Source organism: Oncorhynchus gorbuscha, linkage group LG08, assembly GCF_021184085.1.
Source record: "Oncorhynchus gorbuscha isolate QuinsamMale2020 ecotype Even-year linkage group LG08, OgorEven_v1.0, whole genome shotgun sequence".
In the NCBI taxonomy this organism is placed as follows: domain Eukaryota; kingdom Metazoa; phylum Chordata; class Actinopteri; order Salmoniformes; family Salmonidae; genus Oncorhynchus; species Oncorhynchus gorbuscha.
In genome coordinates, this window is record NC_060180.1 from 47,506,615 (window position 1) to 47,523,839 (window position 17,225).

Here is a 17,225-nt window from a genome sequence, read left to right on the forward strand (position 1 = left end):
TTCTGTAACGGCGTTCTTCGTTTGTAGAAAGAGAGTCGGACCGAAATGCAGCGTGGTGGTTACTCATGTCTTTAATGAATGAAAAACGGAACGATACATGAAATAACTAATAAATACAAAAACAACAAACGGAACGTGAAACCTATTACAGCCTATCTGGTGAACACTACACAGAGACAGGAACAATCACCCACAAAATACACAGTGAAACCCAGGCTACCTAAATACGGTTCCCCATCAGAGACAACAAGAATCACCTGACTCTGATTGAGAACCGCCTCAGCCAGCCAAGCCTATACTAGACACACCCCTAATCAACCACAATCCCAATGCCTACAAAAACCCCAATAAGACAATACAATAACCCCATGTCACACCCTGGCCTGAACAAATAATTAAAGAAAACACAAAATACTAAGACCAAGGCGTGACAATTATAAGTGAAATAATCTGTCTGCAAACAATTTTCGGAAAAATGATCTGTGTCATGCACAAAGTAGATGTCCTAACCGACTTGCCAAAACTATAGTTTGTTAACAAGAAATTGTGGAGTGGTTGAAAAAACTTGTTTTAATGACTCCAACCTAAGTGTATGTGTGTGTATATATATATATATATATATATATATATATATATATATATATATACAGTTGAAGTCGGACGTTTTCATACACTTAGGTTGGAGTCAATAAAACAAGTTTTATATATATATGTATTCAACTGTATATATATTCTATACATGTAATACAACTCCAAAATATCAATAAACTGACAGTACATGTGTCTGTGTCTCTATCTCTCTCTCTCTCTCTCTCTCTCTCTCTCTCTCTCTCTCTCTCTCTCTCTCTCTCTCTCTCTCTCTCTCTCTCTCTCTCTCTCTCTTTGTTTTCTCCCTCTGTCCACTACGCTTGACTGCTGGAGCAGCAGCTGAGATGTCTGTGCTGCTAAGTCTAGCACCACTGGGACCAGAGGACCAGGGGACCACACTGCCCGTGCTGGGCCCACAGCCTCCTTGGCCGAGGGTAACACTTTATTTTAAGACATTTTTAAGGCATTTGCAACACTGTTTTCTCACCATTTATTAATCATTACTTTTGTAAATATTAGTAAGCCAGTTATTCACGCGTGTATATATATTTCCTTAAACATCCTGTGTTCTTTTAACAGGTACAGCAGGAATGTCCATATGTGTGTGAAATTATACTGGCCACTCAAAAGATTTATAAACTAAATGGTTTATTCATGTGGGAGTAATGATTAGGAAATAGTAAACACACAATTTATAAATGCCTTATAAATAGTTTATTACTGAGCCTTAAAATAAAGTTACCCCATTGGCTTATTTAATACCATATGACAGCCTAACTACTTATACTTAAAATTTGTGCATTTTAAGTGTTCCCCCTCACTGTTTATATATTAGGCTACATATAATTCAACAGAAGAAAACAGAGAGAGCGAAGGAGACAGAGAGACGGTCAATTCCTTAACCTCTTGAGACTAGGGGGCAGTATTTTGATGTTTGGATGAAAAACGTACCCAAATGAAACTGCCTATTTCTCAGGCCCAGAAGCTAGAATATTCATATCATTGGCAGATAAGGATAGAAAACACTCGAAGGTTTCCAAAACTGTCAAAATATTGTCTGTGAGTATAACAGAACGGATATTGCAGGCGAAAACAGAAGGAGAATCCAACCAGGAAGTGCTGTTATCCTGAAACCTCTCTGTTCCATTGCATGCCTTCCCTCCATTTAAAGAATATCAACCAGATTCCTTTCCTTGTGGCTTCCACACAACAGTCTTTAGACATAGTTCCAGGATTTTATTCTGAAAAATGAGCAAGATTGATCACATCGCGTCAGTGGATAGCTGTGTGTCCCCAAAGTTTTGCATGCACGAGCAGGTTGGAGCAGACCTTTTCTCTCTCTCTCCTATTGAAAAAGCTACCGTCCGGTTGAAATATTATCGATTATTTATTGTAAAAACAACCTGAGGATTGATTAGAATTTTTTTTGACATGTTTCTATGAACTTTACGGATACTATTTGGAATTTTCGTCTGCCCGTCGTGACCTGCACAAGCCTGTGGATTACTGGACAAAACACGCCAACCAAATGGAGGTTTTTGGATATAAAAATAATCTTTATGGATAAAAATTAACATTTATTGTGTAACTGGGAGTCTCATGAGTGCAAACATCCGAAGATCATCAAAGGTAAGCGATTAATTTCATTGCTTTTCTGACTTTCGTGATCAATCTACTTTGCTGCTAGCTCTTTGTAATGTTTTTTCTGCTGAGAGAGCTGTCCTAACATTGGTTTGGTTTGCTTTCGCTGTTAAGCTTCTTCTTTTTTATCTGACACACCAGGTGGATAAACAGTAAGCTAAGCTGTGTTTTGGTATATTGCACTTGTGATTTCATGAAAATTAAATATTTTTTGTAATTTAATTTGAATTTAGCAATCTGCAATTCAGTGGATGTTGACGAAAATGATCCCGCTAAAGGGATGGGTGCGCCAAGATGTTAATGGTTATGGTTGTGTAATACAGTCAATGGCTACATTAAGGAACTGGCAGTCTCTCTCTCTCCCTTTCTCTCTCTTTGTCTACTTCTATTGAATTCAATACACAATCGTCTGTTCTGTGTTTGTCAAAGAACGATGCCAGGACAAGTTTAAGTGGATGCGGATTGATTTTCAGTACTGTGCTTGGTTTGACAGTGAACGTATCTTTCTGCCAAGAAGTGACGGGCCTTTCAGCAAATGAAGTAAGCGGAATATACTGTAGGCGGGACTTTCCAGCCTTCAGGGCGGTGGCTATGTAATGTAATCAGACACCCGAGCCACTTGTTACAACAGCTTATAAACTCACTCACTGGGCTGAAGAGCCTGAGATTCAGAAATGAATAAACATTGATAAAACAATACAAACTCATAGACATTCCCCCGAATTGACCTTTATTGTAATACATGATGACTTGTGTTTAGTAAAAAGCACTGTATACATGTCTAGTAGATTGCCTTACGGATGTGTTATAAAAGTCAGTCTAACGACTTGTTAGAATATATTGCAAGTACTCCAGTGTCTTAAATGTTCCCCGAATCTCCCTTCCCATTAAATTCTCTGGCAACTACAATAGGTATGAAATATATTTCCTACAATATACAAGGCAAAATATTAGGCCTAACTGGCAGCATGATTTGTGTCAGTGTGCCTGTCTTTCTCTTTTTTCTTCCTACCTCCACTGCACCACAGCAGCTGATCTGTCATTTCTCACAGACACAGACACAGCGCTCAGACCTGAGGAACCAGAATCTTCCGCAAATAAGTCAGTTAATTTCACACATTTATCAGTATCGGCATCAAGAGCGCATTTTTTGGTCTCTCTAACTTTTACGGCACCACCTTTCAGTTTTTCTGTTTTGACTGAGTGACTGACAGAGTCAGAGGGAGTCTCACTCTCCTTGATGATGTGCGTTTGACTATGAATGTGAATTTGCACCACCGCAGCTCAGCTAGTCATTTGGCTGACCTGTTGCCCACTGGTCAGCCAAATGCTCAATATACACTGAAACGCACCATGCAACAATTTAAACAATTTTACTGAGTTATAGTTCATATAAAGAAATCAGTCAATTGAAATTAATTAATTAAGCCCTAATCTATGGAATTCACATGACTGGGCAGGGGTGCATCCATGGATGAGAATGAGTTTTTCTCCACAAAAGGGCTTTTCTGGTCTCAGACAATCCCGTAGGTGAAGAAGTGGGATGTGGAGGTCGAGGGCTAGCATGGATACAGGTGGTCTGCGGTTGTGTAGCCGAGGACTGTGTAGCCGACAAAACTGCTCATTTTTAGAGTGTCCTTTTATTGTCCCCAGCACAAAGTGCACCTGTGTAATGATCATGTTGTTTATTAAGCTTCTTGATATGCCACACCTGTCAGGGGGATGGATTATGTTGGCAAAGGAGAAGTGCTCACTAGCAGGGGTATAAACAAATTTGTGCACAACATTTGAGAGAAACAAGATTTTATGCATATGGAATATTTCTTGGATATTTTATTTAAGTTCATGAAACATGGGGCCAACATTTTACATGTTGCATTTATATTTTTGTTCAGGATAGATGATTATGACAACAGATATGTCACGCCTTGGTCTTAGTATTTTGTGTTTTCTTTAATTATTTGTTCAGGCCAGGGTGTGACATGGGTTTATTGTGTCGTCGTATTGTTTTTTTTGTAGGCATTGGGATTGTGGCTGATTAGGGGTGTGTCTAGAGTAGGCTTGGCTGCCTGAGGCGGTTCTCAATCAGAGTCAGGTGATTCTCGTTGTCTCTGATTGGGAACCATATTTAGGTAGCCTGGGTTTCACTGTGTATTTTGTGGATGATTGTTCCTGTCTCTGTGTAGTGTTCACCAGATAGGCTGTAATAGTTTTCACGTTCCGTTTGTTGTTTTGTATATTTATTAGTTATTTCATGTATCGTCTTTTCGTCATTAAAGAACATGAGTAACCACCACGCTGCATTTTGGTCCGACTCTCCTTCAACAGACGAACGCCGTTACAAGATAATTCTTTCAAAAGTCATAAAAAACAGGCCCATGAACCGCCAGCCATGTCCATGATTCTTTTTGTATATTATTATTCATAAAACAATTATTGACCAGCCCACCCCAATAAAAGATGGTCCAGCCCTTCTGTTTGCCAGAATTGCCAAACAGACAATCCGCCCAAGACATTTATTGTAAATAAGAGTAGAATATGTTTCTGAACACCTCTACATTAATGTGGATGCTACCATGATTGCGGATTACTTTGAATGAATCGTGAATAATGATGAATGAGAAAGTTACAGTTGCACAAAGGTCATGTCCCCAAAACATGCTGACCTCTCACCATTACCAATAACATTGTAGGATAGGAGAAAAAACATATGTGGGGGGGAGGGGGTTGGGGGGGGGTTAGGGGGGGGGTTTGATACAGTATTTATACCTCTGTAATTTTCACATCATTATTTATGATTAATTCATGATTATCCGTTATCACGGTAGCATCCACATTACTTTCTTATGTACAATAAGCGTGAATCCAAAATGACTACTAAATACTAAACTTTTGAAAACATTTACCACACTATAATACAAATACATGTACATAAAGTGCTTTCATTTCTAAACGGTGATGCACACAAAAACACGCAAATAAAAGGTGACTGTCGCCTCATATAAAACATATGATCTCAAATGCAAATATTAGCTTCAATGGGGAAATAAATACATAGGGGCGTGTACACCTAAATACAGTACCTCACTGAGAAGAGTAACATCATTTACTACTTGAATCACAAATGAACACATTATACATGTCCATGAGATCTACATTCAGTTCAGATAGTATCCTTGTGGAGAGACAGAGACCTTCCTATCTCATTACCATCCCTCACAGTGAGTGTACAGACACACAGACCAGAGGCTTGTCTGACTTCTGGGTCTGGATGCTGGACACCACCTGCACATCTCCACATCTCCAACAGTGATTTCTGAAAATGAAATCTGCTCCTGTACATGTATGTTCCTAGAGAGACGTACATAGGTAATCAGACCATCCCATCTGTGTGCCCACGCCAGAGCCCTGACCTCCTGGGAGGATCTTCATGCCGGACGTTCCCCTCTCCATCTCCAACCGTGATATATGGGCAGATGCATCAAATCGCACAAGATAAACAAGCACTGAGTTTCATCAGGGCCATCATAGCTTTAATTTGGCTGCCTAATGAGTCAGATCCAGTGGCGGAGATAAGAGTTGTCAGAGGCCCGGCTCTAATGAATTTCTTGCCACTTGTAATCAAGGTTGCCTGTCTGAGGGGGGATGATTAATGGAACCCTGGAGGATTCCCTCGGCCCTCAGCCTTCATTACAGCTAATGCATTCTCAGGCAAATTAACAGCGGCGAAATGAAACGCGCGAACATGAGCCAAGGGGGGGCAAAGAGAGCGAGAGATGGAATGAGGGGGCAGAGATAAGTAGGGAGAGGGAAGGGGGAGAGAATGGGAGAGGGATGGAGGGAGGGATGGGGGAGAAAGAGATGTTAAGGGGGAGGGAGATGGAGAGGGAAGAGAGATGGAGAGAAGGGGATAAGGAGATTGAGAGATGTCGAGAAAGAGGGAGAGATGTGAAGAAAAGAAACAGGGCTGGATGGAGAGTAAAATAAAGGCGGTATGAAGGGAAGAAAGAGGTAGAGAGGGAGGGAAAGACATTTGTGTTGACTTAGATACTCTGATTAAGGAGAGGCAGCGATACGGAGATGAGTGTGGAGAAATGGGTAGGAGGGGACAGGTCCGATGGGGAAGGATATAACATGGACATCAGGTTACTTCTGGTCACACATGATAGAGGGGGGGATTCTAAATGGATATTAAGGAGCTTGTCAGGAAGGGCTGAGGATGAATGCCCATGAGAAGTGGTCAGGAGGGAAGGTAACAAGATAGACATAATTACTGGTCAATGGGGAAAAGGTTCAAGCTTGGTCCCAGGTCCGTTAGTCAGATCTAAAGCCTAGGATGTATTCAACACTTTCAGTAGAAACACAGAAACAAGCATGTTAACAAATACCTTTATTGGTTTATAACTGAGGTATTATATTCGCGGCAATTAAACTGGAATTCAACAGAAATGTTTTTGATCAGCAGATTTTTGCCTTTCTTATATGTAAACAATAAAATATTGAAAGAGTCCTACTAATTGGCAACCATGCATATGATAGGCAACTATAGTTAAACAATTTGCACAGCAAGCACACAGTAAATAATTACCTTGTGATTAGGTTGCGCAACACAAGATTTTTAATTAATGCTGGTAAATATGTTCTTGTCAGGTGTTTGTGTAGCCATCCATCAGAGGAAAACCCTCCTCTGCAATCTGGGAGGTGATTTGTCTGAGCCAAGGTGGGCAGCACAGAACACTCCTCAGTGTTTAGCTACCTCCTACTGTATGCAATAAAAAAAACAGGGTTCTGTACACCAAGGGAAAAAACGTTTTGAAATCAAATCAAAGTTTATTGGTGGCGTACACAGATGTTATCGCAGGTGCAGTGAAATGCTTGTGTTTCTAGCTCTAACAGTGCAGTTAATACAGCGCAATAAAAAATGTAAAAAACAATACAGAAATCATCCAGAAAAAATAAGAAATATAAGAACGAGCAATACCAGAGACTGGAATATATATATCCATAAAGTGCCCTTGGAAAGTATCTAGACCCCTTTACTGTTACAGCATTATTCTAAAATGGATTTTAAAAAATTAAATCCTCATCAATATACACAATAACAAAAACAGAATGACAAAGCAAAAACAGTTTTTTAGTTTTGCAAAAACAGAAATACCTTATTTATATAAGTATTCAGACCCTTTGCTATGAGACTCGAAATTGAGCTCAGGTGCATCTTGTTTCCATTGATCATCATTGAGATGTTCCACAACTTGATTGGAGTCCACCTGTGGTCAATTCAATTGACTGGACATGATTTGGAAAGGCACACCTGTCTTTATAAGCTCCCACAGTTGACAGTGTATGTCAGAGCAAAAACCAAGCCATGAGATCGAAGGAATTGTCTGTAGAGCCCCGAGACAGGATTGTGTTATTTCATAGTTTTGAGGTTTTCACTATTATTCTGCAATTTAGAAAATAGTACAAATAAGAAAAACCCTTGAATGAGTAGGTGTGTCTAAACGTTTGACTGGTACTGTATATATATACTCTACATATTGAACAAACAGTTTTTACAACATTCAGCAATTTCAACATTTTTACTGAGTTACAGTTCATATAAATCTGTCGTACTGCCCCTGAACAGGCAGTTAACCCACTGTTCCTAGGCCGTCATTGAAAATAAGAATTTGTTCTTAACTGACTTGCCTAGTAAAATAAAGGTAAAATAAAAATAATTTAAAAAATAAAATCAGCCAATTTCAATAAATTCATTAGGCCCTAATCTATGTATTTCACATGACTTGGGAGCCAGGCCCAGCAAAGCAGAGTTTTTCACCAACAAAAGAGCTTTATTACAGACAGAAAAACTCCTCTTTTCATCAGCTGTCTGGGTGACTGGCATCAAACGATCCCGCAGGTGAATATGGTGGATGTGGAGGTCCTGGGTTGACATGGTTACACGTGGTTGTGAGGCCGGTTGGATGTACTGGCAAATTCTCTAAAACGGTGTTGGAGGTGGCTTATGGTAGAGAAATGAACATTAAATTATCTAGCAACAGTTCTGTTGGACACTCCTGCATTCAGCATACTAATTGCACGTTCCCTCAAAACTTGAGACATCTGTGGCATTGTATTGTGTGACAAAACTGCACATTTAGAGTTGCCTTTTCCTGTCCCCAGCACAAAGTGCACATGTTTAATGATCATGCTGTTTCATCAGCTCCTTGATATGCCAACCCTGTTGAATGAATTGTCTTGGGTAAGGACAAATGCTCACTAACAGGGAAGTAAACACATTTGTGAACCTCATTTCAGAGAAACAAGCTTTTTGTGTGCATGGAAAATTTATGGGATCTTTTATTTCAGCTCATGAAACATGGAACCAACACATGTTGTGTTAATATTTTGTTCAGTATAGTTAAGAAATAATCCATGTGGAGGTGTGGTATATGGCCAATACTGTGTACAACAGCTAAGGGCTGTTCTTACGCATGACGCAACACAGAGTTCCTGGATACAGCTCTAAAGCCATGGTACAGTTGACACCTTAGGCAAATACATTTCAATTCAGTTGTTCGCCATTTCTGACATTTAATCAGAGTAAAAATTCTCTGTCTTAGGTCAGATAGGATCACCACTTTACTTTAAGAATGTGAAATGTCAGAATAAGAGAATAATATATTTCAGCTTTTATTTATTTCATCACATTCCCAGTGGGTCAGAAGTTTACATACACTCAATTAGTATTTGGTAGCATTGCCTTTAAACTGTTTAACTTGGGTCAAACGTTTCGGGTAGCCTTCCACAAGCTTCCCACAATAAGTGGGGTGAATTTTGGCCCATGCCTCCTAACAGAGCCTGTGTAACTGAGTCAGGAGGTTTGTAGACTTCCTTGCTCGCACATGCATTTTCAGTTCTGCCCACAAATGTTCTATGGGATTGAGGTCAGGGCCTAGTGACGGCCACTCCAATACCTTGACTTTGTTGTCCTTAAGCCATTTTGCCACAACTTTGGAAGTATGCTTGGGGTCATTGTCCATTTGGAAGACCCATTTGCAACCAAGCTTTAACTTCCTGACTGATGTCTTGAGATGTTGCTTCAATATATCCACATAATTTTCCTTTCCAATGATGCCATCTATTTTGTGAAGTGCACCAGTCACTCCTGCAGCAAAGCACCCCCACAACATGATGCCTCCACCCCGTGCTTCACGGTTGGGATGGCTTTCTTTGGATTGCAAGCCTCTCCCTTTTTCCTCCAAACATAAAAATGCTCATTATTGTCATGCAGGTGAATGAGGACCCAAAAGCGACTTGGCGAAAACAGAGTCTTTAATCCAGTAAAGTAAAAATACAATCATAAAGCACAATTTCCACTTGTAATGACGAGAACAGACTGGAGACTCGATCTTGAACTGCAGGTTGCCTCAGGAAGGCACGTGAACGTAGCAGGCTCAGACACCTGCTCACCACGCAGCATCTGAGGGAAACACGACACGACAGGGCGATACACAGACACAGCACGGTGAACAATAGACAAGGATCCGACAGGGCAGGAACGGAAAACAAGGGGAGAAATAGGGACTCTAATCAGGGAAAAAGATATGGAACAGGTGTGGGAAGACTAAATGATTGATTAGGGGAATAGGAACAGCTGGGAGCAGGAACGGAGCGATAGAGAGAAGAGAGAGAGGGAGGAAGAGAGAAAGAGGGGAACGAACCTAAAAAGACCAGCAGGGGGAAAACGAACAGAGGGAAAAGCAAAATGACAAGACAAAATAAGACAAAACATGACAGTACCCCCCCACTCACCGAGCGCCTCCTGGCGCTCTCGAGGAGGAACACTGGCGGCAACGGAGGAAATCATAGATCACAAACGGTCCAGCACGTCCCGAGAAAGAACTCAACTCCTCTCCTCAGGACCGTAACGAAAAACGATAAAAAGGGAAACTAGGGTACTACTCTAAAAAAAAAAATGAGACACGGGTAGAGAACTGAAAGCTTTAGAGCAAACAGGACCAAACAGGCCAGGAGAGTAACAACTAGGGACAGACTGAGACACAGCAAGGGCAGGAACAAGAACAGGAGAGATGCGATGGCAGGGAACAGACTGAGACCCAGCAAGACCAGGAGCAGAAGCAGAAAAAAATTACCAGACTTCTTCTGCGCGCAGTCCGAACACGCAGCCACGAAACGGCGCGTGTCACGCTCCTGAGTAGGCCACCAAAACCGCTGGCGAATAGAAGCAAGCGTACCCCGAACGCCGGGATGGCCAGCTAACTTGGCAGAGTGAGCCCACTGAAGAACAGCCAGACGAGTAGAAACAGGAACGAAAAGAAGGTTACTAGGGCAAGCGCGGCGACGCAGTGTGCGTGAGTGCTTGCTTAACCTGTCTCTCAATTCCCCAGACAGTCAACCCGACAACACGCCCAACAGGAAGGATCCCTCGGGATCGGTAGAAGCCACAGAAGAACTAAAGAGACGGGATAAAGCATGAGGCTTGGTGTTCTTAGTACCCGGGCAATAAGAAATAACAAATTCGAAACGAGCGAAAAACAACGCCCAACGAGCATGACGCGCATTCAGTCGTTTGGCAGAACAGATGTACTCAAGGTTCTCTTGGTCAGTCCAAACGACAAAAGGAACGGTCGCCCCCTCCAACCACTGTCGCCATTTGCCTAGGGCTAAACGGATGGCGAGCAGTTCGCGGTTAACCACATCATAGTTACGTTCCGACGGTGACAGGCGATGAGAAAAATACGCACAAGGGTGGACCCCATCGTCAGTATCGGAGCGCTGGGACAGAATGGCTCCCACGCCCACCCCGACGCGTCAACCTCAACAATAAACGGTTTAGTGACGTCAGGTGCAACAAGGATAGGAGCGGATGCAAAACGCTTCTTGAAGAGATCAGGACAACAATCATACGACCGGTGAGGAGGAAGGGAGTTGGTTCTGGACCGACTGAAGACCGTGCGCAGACCATGATATTCCTCCGGCACTCCTGTCAAATCACCAGGTTCCTCCTGAGAAGAGGGGACAGAACAAACAGGAGAAATAGCAGACATTAAACACTTCACATGACAAGAAACGTTCCAGGAAAGGATAGAATTACTAGACCAATCAAAAGAAGGATTATGACACACTAGCCAGGGATGACCCAAAACAACAGGTGTAAAAGGTGAACAAAAAATCAAAAAAGAAATGGTCTCACTATGGTTACCAGATACAGTGAGGGTTAAAGGTAGTGTTTCATATAATATACTGGGGAGAGGACTACCATCCAAGGCAAACATGACCGTGGGCTCCCTAACTGTCTGAGAGGAATGTCATGTTCCCGAGCCCAGGCTTCGATCCATAAAACAGCCCTCCGCCCCAGAGTCTATTAATGCACTGCAGGAAGCTGCCGATCCGGTCCAGCGTAGATGGACCGGTAAAAAGTACAGGTACTTGACGGAGAGGACCGTCTAGTAGCGCTTATCAGTCGCCCTCCGCTTACTGATGATCTCTGGCCTTTAACTGGACATGAAATGACAAAATGACCAGCGGAACCGCAATAGAGACAGAGGCGGTTGGTGATTCTCCGTTCCCTCTCCTTAGTCGAAATGCGAATACCCCCAGCTGCATGGGCTCAACACCAGAGTCAGTGGGGAAAGATGGTAGTGTCGGAGAGAGGGGAGACACAGTTAACGCGAGCTCTCTTCTATGAGCTCGGTGACGAAGATCTACCCGTCGTTCAATGCGAATAGCGAGTTCAATCAAAGAATCCACGCTGGATGGAACCTCCCGAGAGAGAATCTCATCCTTAACCTTAGCGTGGAGTCCCTCCAGAAAACGAGCGAGCAACGCCTGCTCGTTCCAGTTACTGGAGGCAGCAAGAGTGCGAAACTCTATAGAGTAATCCGTTATGGATCGATTACCTTGACATAGGGAAGACAGGGACCAGGAAGCTTCTTTCCCAAAAACTGAACGATCAAAAACTCTTATCATCTCCTCTTTAAAGTTCAGATAATTGTTAGTACACTCAGCGCTTGCCTCCCAGATAGCTGTGCCCCACTGCCGAGCCCGACCAGTAAGGAGTGATATGACGTAGGCAATCCGAGCTCTCTCTTGAGTATGTGTTGGGTTGGAGAGAGAACACTATATCACACTGGGTGAGAAAGGAGCGGCACTCAGTGGGCTGCCCAGAATAACATGGTGGGTTATTAACCCTAGGTTCCGGAGGCTCGGAAGACCCGGAAGTAGCTGGTGGCACGAGACGAAGACTCTGATACTGTCCTGAGAGGTCGGAGACCTGAGCGGCTAGGGTCTCAACGGCATGCCGAGCAGCAGACAATTCCTGCTCGTGTCTGCCGAGCATCGCTCCCTGGAACTCGAGAGTAGAGTAGAGAGAATCCATAGTCGCTGGGTCCATTCTTGGTCGGATCCTTCTGTCATGCAGGTGAATGAGGACCCAAAAGCGACTTGGCGAAAACAGAGTCTTTAATCCAGTAAAGTAAAAATACAATCATAAAGCACAATTTCCACTCGTAATGACGAGAACAGACTGGAGACTCGATCTTGAACTGCAGGTTGCCTCGGGAAGGCACGTGAACGTAGCAGGCTCAGACACCTGCTCACCACGCAGCATCTGAGGGAAACACGACACGACAGGGCGATACACAGACACAGCACGGTGAACAATAGACAAGGATCCGACAGGGCAGGAATGGAAAACAAGGGGAGAAATAGGGACTCTAATCAGGGAAAAAGATATGGAACAGGTGTGGGAAGACTAAATGATTGATTAGGGGAATAGGAACAGCTGGGAGCAGGAACGGAGCGATAGAGAGAAGAGAGAGAGGGAGGAAGAGAGAAAGAGGGGAACGAACCTAAAAAGACCAGCAGGGGGAAAACGAACAGAGGGAAAAGCAAAATGACAAGACAAAATAAGACAAAACATGACAATTATGGCCAAACAGTTATATTTTTGTTTCATCAGACCAGAGGACATTTCTCCAAAAAGTACTATCTTTGTCTTCATGTCCAGTTGCAAACCATAGGCTTTTTTATGGCGGTTTTGGAGCAGTGGCTTCTTCCTTGCTGAGCGAACTTTCAGGTTATGTCTATATAGGACACGTTTTACTGTGGAAATATACACTTTTGTACCTGTTTCCCCCAGCATCTTCAACAGGTCCTTTGCTGTTGTTCTGGGATTGATTTGCACTTTTCACACCAAAGTACGTTCATCTCTCGGAGATAGAACACGTCACCTTCCTGAGCTGTATGACGGCTGCGTGGTCCCATGGTGTTTATACTTGCGTACTGTTGTTTGTACAGAGGAACATCGTACCTTCAGGCGTTTGGAAATCGCTCCCAAGGATGAACCAGACTTGATGAGGTCCCCATATTTTTTCTGAAGTCTTAGCTGATTTATTTGGATAATCCCATGATGTCAAGCAAAGAGGCACTGAGTTTGAAGATAGGCCTTGAAATACATCCACAGGTACACCTCCAATTAACACAAATTATGTAAATTAGCCTATCAGAAGCGTCTAAAGCCATGACATAATTTTCTGGAATTTTCCAAGCTGTTTGAAGGCACAGTCAACTTAGTGTATGTAAACTTCTGACCCACTGGAATTGTGATACAATGAACTATAAGCGAAATAATCTGTCTGTAAACAATTGTGACCCACTGGAATTGTGATACAATGAACTATAAGCGAAATAATCTGTCTGTAAACAATTTTTCGAAAAATTACTTGTGTAATTAGTAGATAACCCACTTGCCAAAACTATAGTTTGTAAACAAAACATTTTTGGAGTTGTTGAAACCAACCTAAGTGTATGTAAACTTCCAACTACAACTGTATATTGGCCATTTACTACAAACCTATTATAAACTGGTTACCAACATAATTAGAACTATAAAAATAAATGTTTCATCATACACGCTGTATAGGGTCTGATATAGCATGGCTGTCAGCAAATCAGCATTCAGGGCTCGAACCACCCAGTTTATATATATATATACTATACATATGTATGTTGACACCCCTTCAAATTAGTTGATCCGGCTATTTCAGCCACACCTTTTGCTGACAGGTGTATAAAATCGAGCACTCAGCCATGAAATCTCAATAGACAAACATTGGCAGTAGAATGGCATTACTGAAGCGCTCAGTGACATTCAACGTGGCACCGTTATAGGATGCCACCTTTCCAACAAGTCAGTTGGTCACATTTCTGCCCTGCTAGAGCTGCACTGGTTAACTGTACTGTAAGTGCTGTTATAATGAAGAGGAAATGTATTGGAGCAATAGCGGCCCTGTACGCAGGTATACACAGTATAACCACTTACTTTCAGTGGTAGTTGCGTATACTCACTTCTTAATTAAGGATCGGACCCTTTTTTAAAATTTTCGTCTAAAATGACATACCCAAATCTAACTGCCTGTAGCTCAGGACCTGAAGAAAGGATATGCATATTCTTGATACCATTTGGAAGGAAACACTTTGAAGTTTGTGGAAATTATCTGGTAAAAGATAATCCAAACAAAAAAAACATGTGTTTTTTTTCATCATCTTTGAAATGCAAAAGAAAGGCCATTGTGTATTATTCCAGGTTAGGTGCAATTTAGATTTTGGCCACTAGATGATAGCAGTGTATGTGCAATGTTTTAGACTGATCCAATGAACCATTGCATTTCTGTTCAAAATGTTGTCTCAAGTCTGCCCAAATGTGCCTAATTGGTTTATTAATACATTTTTCAAGTTCATAACTGCACTCTCCTCAAACAATAGCATGGTACTCTTTCACTGTAATAGCTACTGTAAATTGGACAGTGCAGTTAGATTAACAAGAATTTAAGCTTTCTGCCTTATGTCCTAGGAAATGTTCTTGTTACTTACAACTTCATGCTAATCACATTAGCGCACGTTGGGGGGATAGGGGTTAATCCCCACAATGTGTATCAAAGTGGTGTAGTGGAGATATATGCCATATCAATTAAATTAGCTTATGGAACAGACCAGAATGTTTAGCTAAAAATGTTATTAAACTATTATTTTGAATTTGAATGGTCCTAAATGCAATTTGCAGGAAAACAATGTTCTAAGATGTGCACTGCACATGCAAGCTGATTCATGGACAGAGATAGAAATATCCGTACATATTTTTGAAAGAGGGAAGATCTAAAGATGCAACAACTTTCATGGGTTGCTAATATGAAGAGGATAATGTCTTTGGCTGCTAGACAATGAAAGGAAGCTGAAAGATAACCAACTGAACAGGTGAAGCATATGAGGAAGCCATTATTAAATCATTGCCTCCATGTTTCTATGGTGGATTTTGGCTATAAGCTACTTTGAAGCAAGATAAGGCATCACTCATAATATGAAGTAAAAACTTCCAAGTTTCAAACAATTAAGAAACGGGAAAAACATTGCAATGCTAATGATAGGCCTAAACGTCATCTGGTATACTCTTAGAAATAAGGGTTCCAAAAGGGTTCTGCGGCTGTCCCCATAGGAGAACCCCTTTGGGTTCCAGGTAGAACTCTTTTTGGGTTCCATTAAGAACCCTCTATGGAAAGGGTTCTACATGGAACCCAAAAGGGTTCTTCCTGTAACCAAAATGGTTCTGCCTGGAACCAAAAGGGGTTCTCCTATGGGGACAGCCAAAGAACCCTTCTTGATTCTAGTTAGCATCTTTTTTTTCTAAGAGTGTAGATGGAAAGGGTTTCCAAAAACATTCTCACTTAAATGTAAAATAGATACAAAGTAGCCTGCCTACCTGGCAGAATGATATTATGATTATTTGCATCAATCCAGTGGCTATTTGGTTTGCAAAATCTATCTTATGTGCTACAGAAACACCACTAACTTGCCAGAAAATACTAACCCTACCGTTATGCTTTGGTCGGAACGCAATTATGGTTACATTAAGATATTGTGGAGCCGGCGCGCGATATAGATCGGAAAACGTACCGCAATGCAGGGATGGGATATACTGTTATGCAGGTGAATGAGGACCCAAAAGCGACTTGGCGAAAACAGAGTCTTTAATCCAGTTTAAGGAAATAGCAATACTCCTAGACAAATCGGAGCGGTAAATAAAGCATAAAAACAATATCACTCGTAATCACGAGAACTGACTGGAGACTCGATAATAAACTGCAGGTTGCCTCGGGAAGGCACTTGACCGTAGCAGACTCAGACACCTGCTCACCACGCAGCATCTGAGGGAAACACGACACGACAGGGCGATACAAAGACACAGCACGGTGAACACTATACAAGGATCCGACAGGGCAGAAACGGAAAACAAGGGGAGAAATAGGGACTCTAATCAGGGGAAAAGATAGGGAACAGGTGTGGGAAGACTAAATGATTGATTAGGGGAATAGGAACAGCTGGGAGCAGGAACGGAACGACAGAGAGAAGAGAGAGAGGGAGGGAGAGAGAGAAAAAGGGGAACGAACCTAAAAAGACCAGCAGGGGGGAAAACGAACAGAAGGAAAAGCAAAATGACAAGACAATATAAGACAAAACATGACATATACTGTCCCATTGTACTCCAAATTGTACCTTTATCGACACTGATAATTCAAGTATGTTGAAATACTGCTTGTTTTCCGTAATACTGGGCTTTCCACCCTCATGCTAGCTAGCAGTACCCACAGCAGCCATTATGGAATGAAACATTGTGTTGCACAACAAAAGAGCTGATTGCCTGACACTGCCGTTCCAAAATGGCAGGAGTGGCCATTGCTAGCCTTCCGACCCCAGTGCCGCTCAGTGTAAACAAGCGTAACGGTAGGGTCGGTATCTTCTGGCAACACCACTAACCAAACAACAGTGCTAGGTGCATGGGCATTTGAATAAGCAAATCAAACTATCTTAGATTTTACCCAGACCTCAAAAGTGGTCTCCTGATGTGGTTTACACATTGTTATGGATTTCTAACATCCAATTAGTTGTTTTTCTATTAAAACAGTGTGACTTTGAGAGCGAAATCCCCCAACATT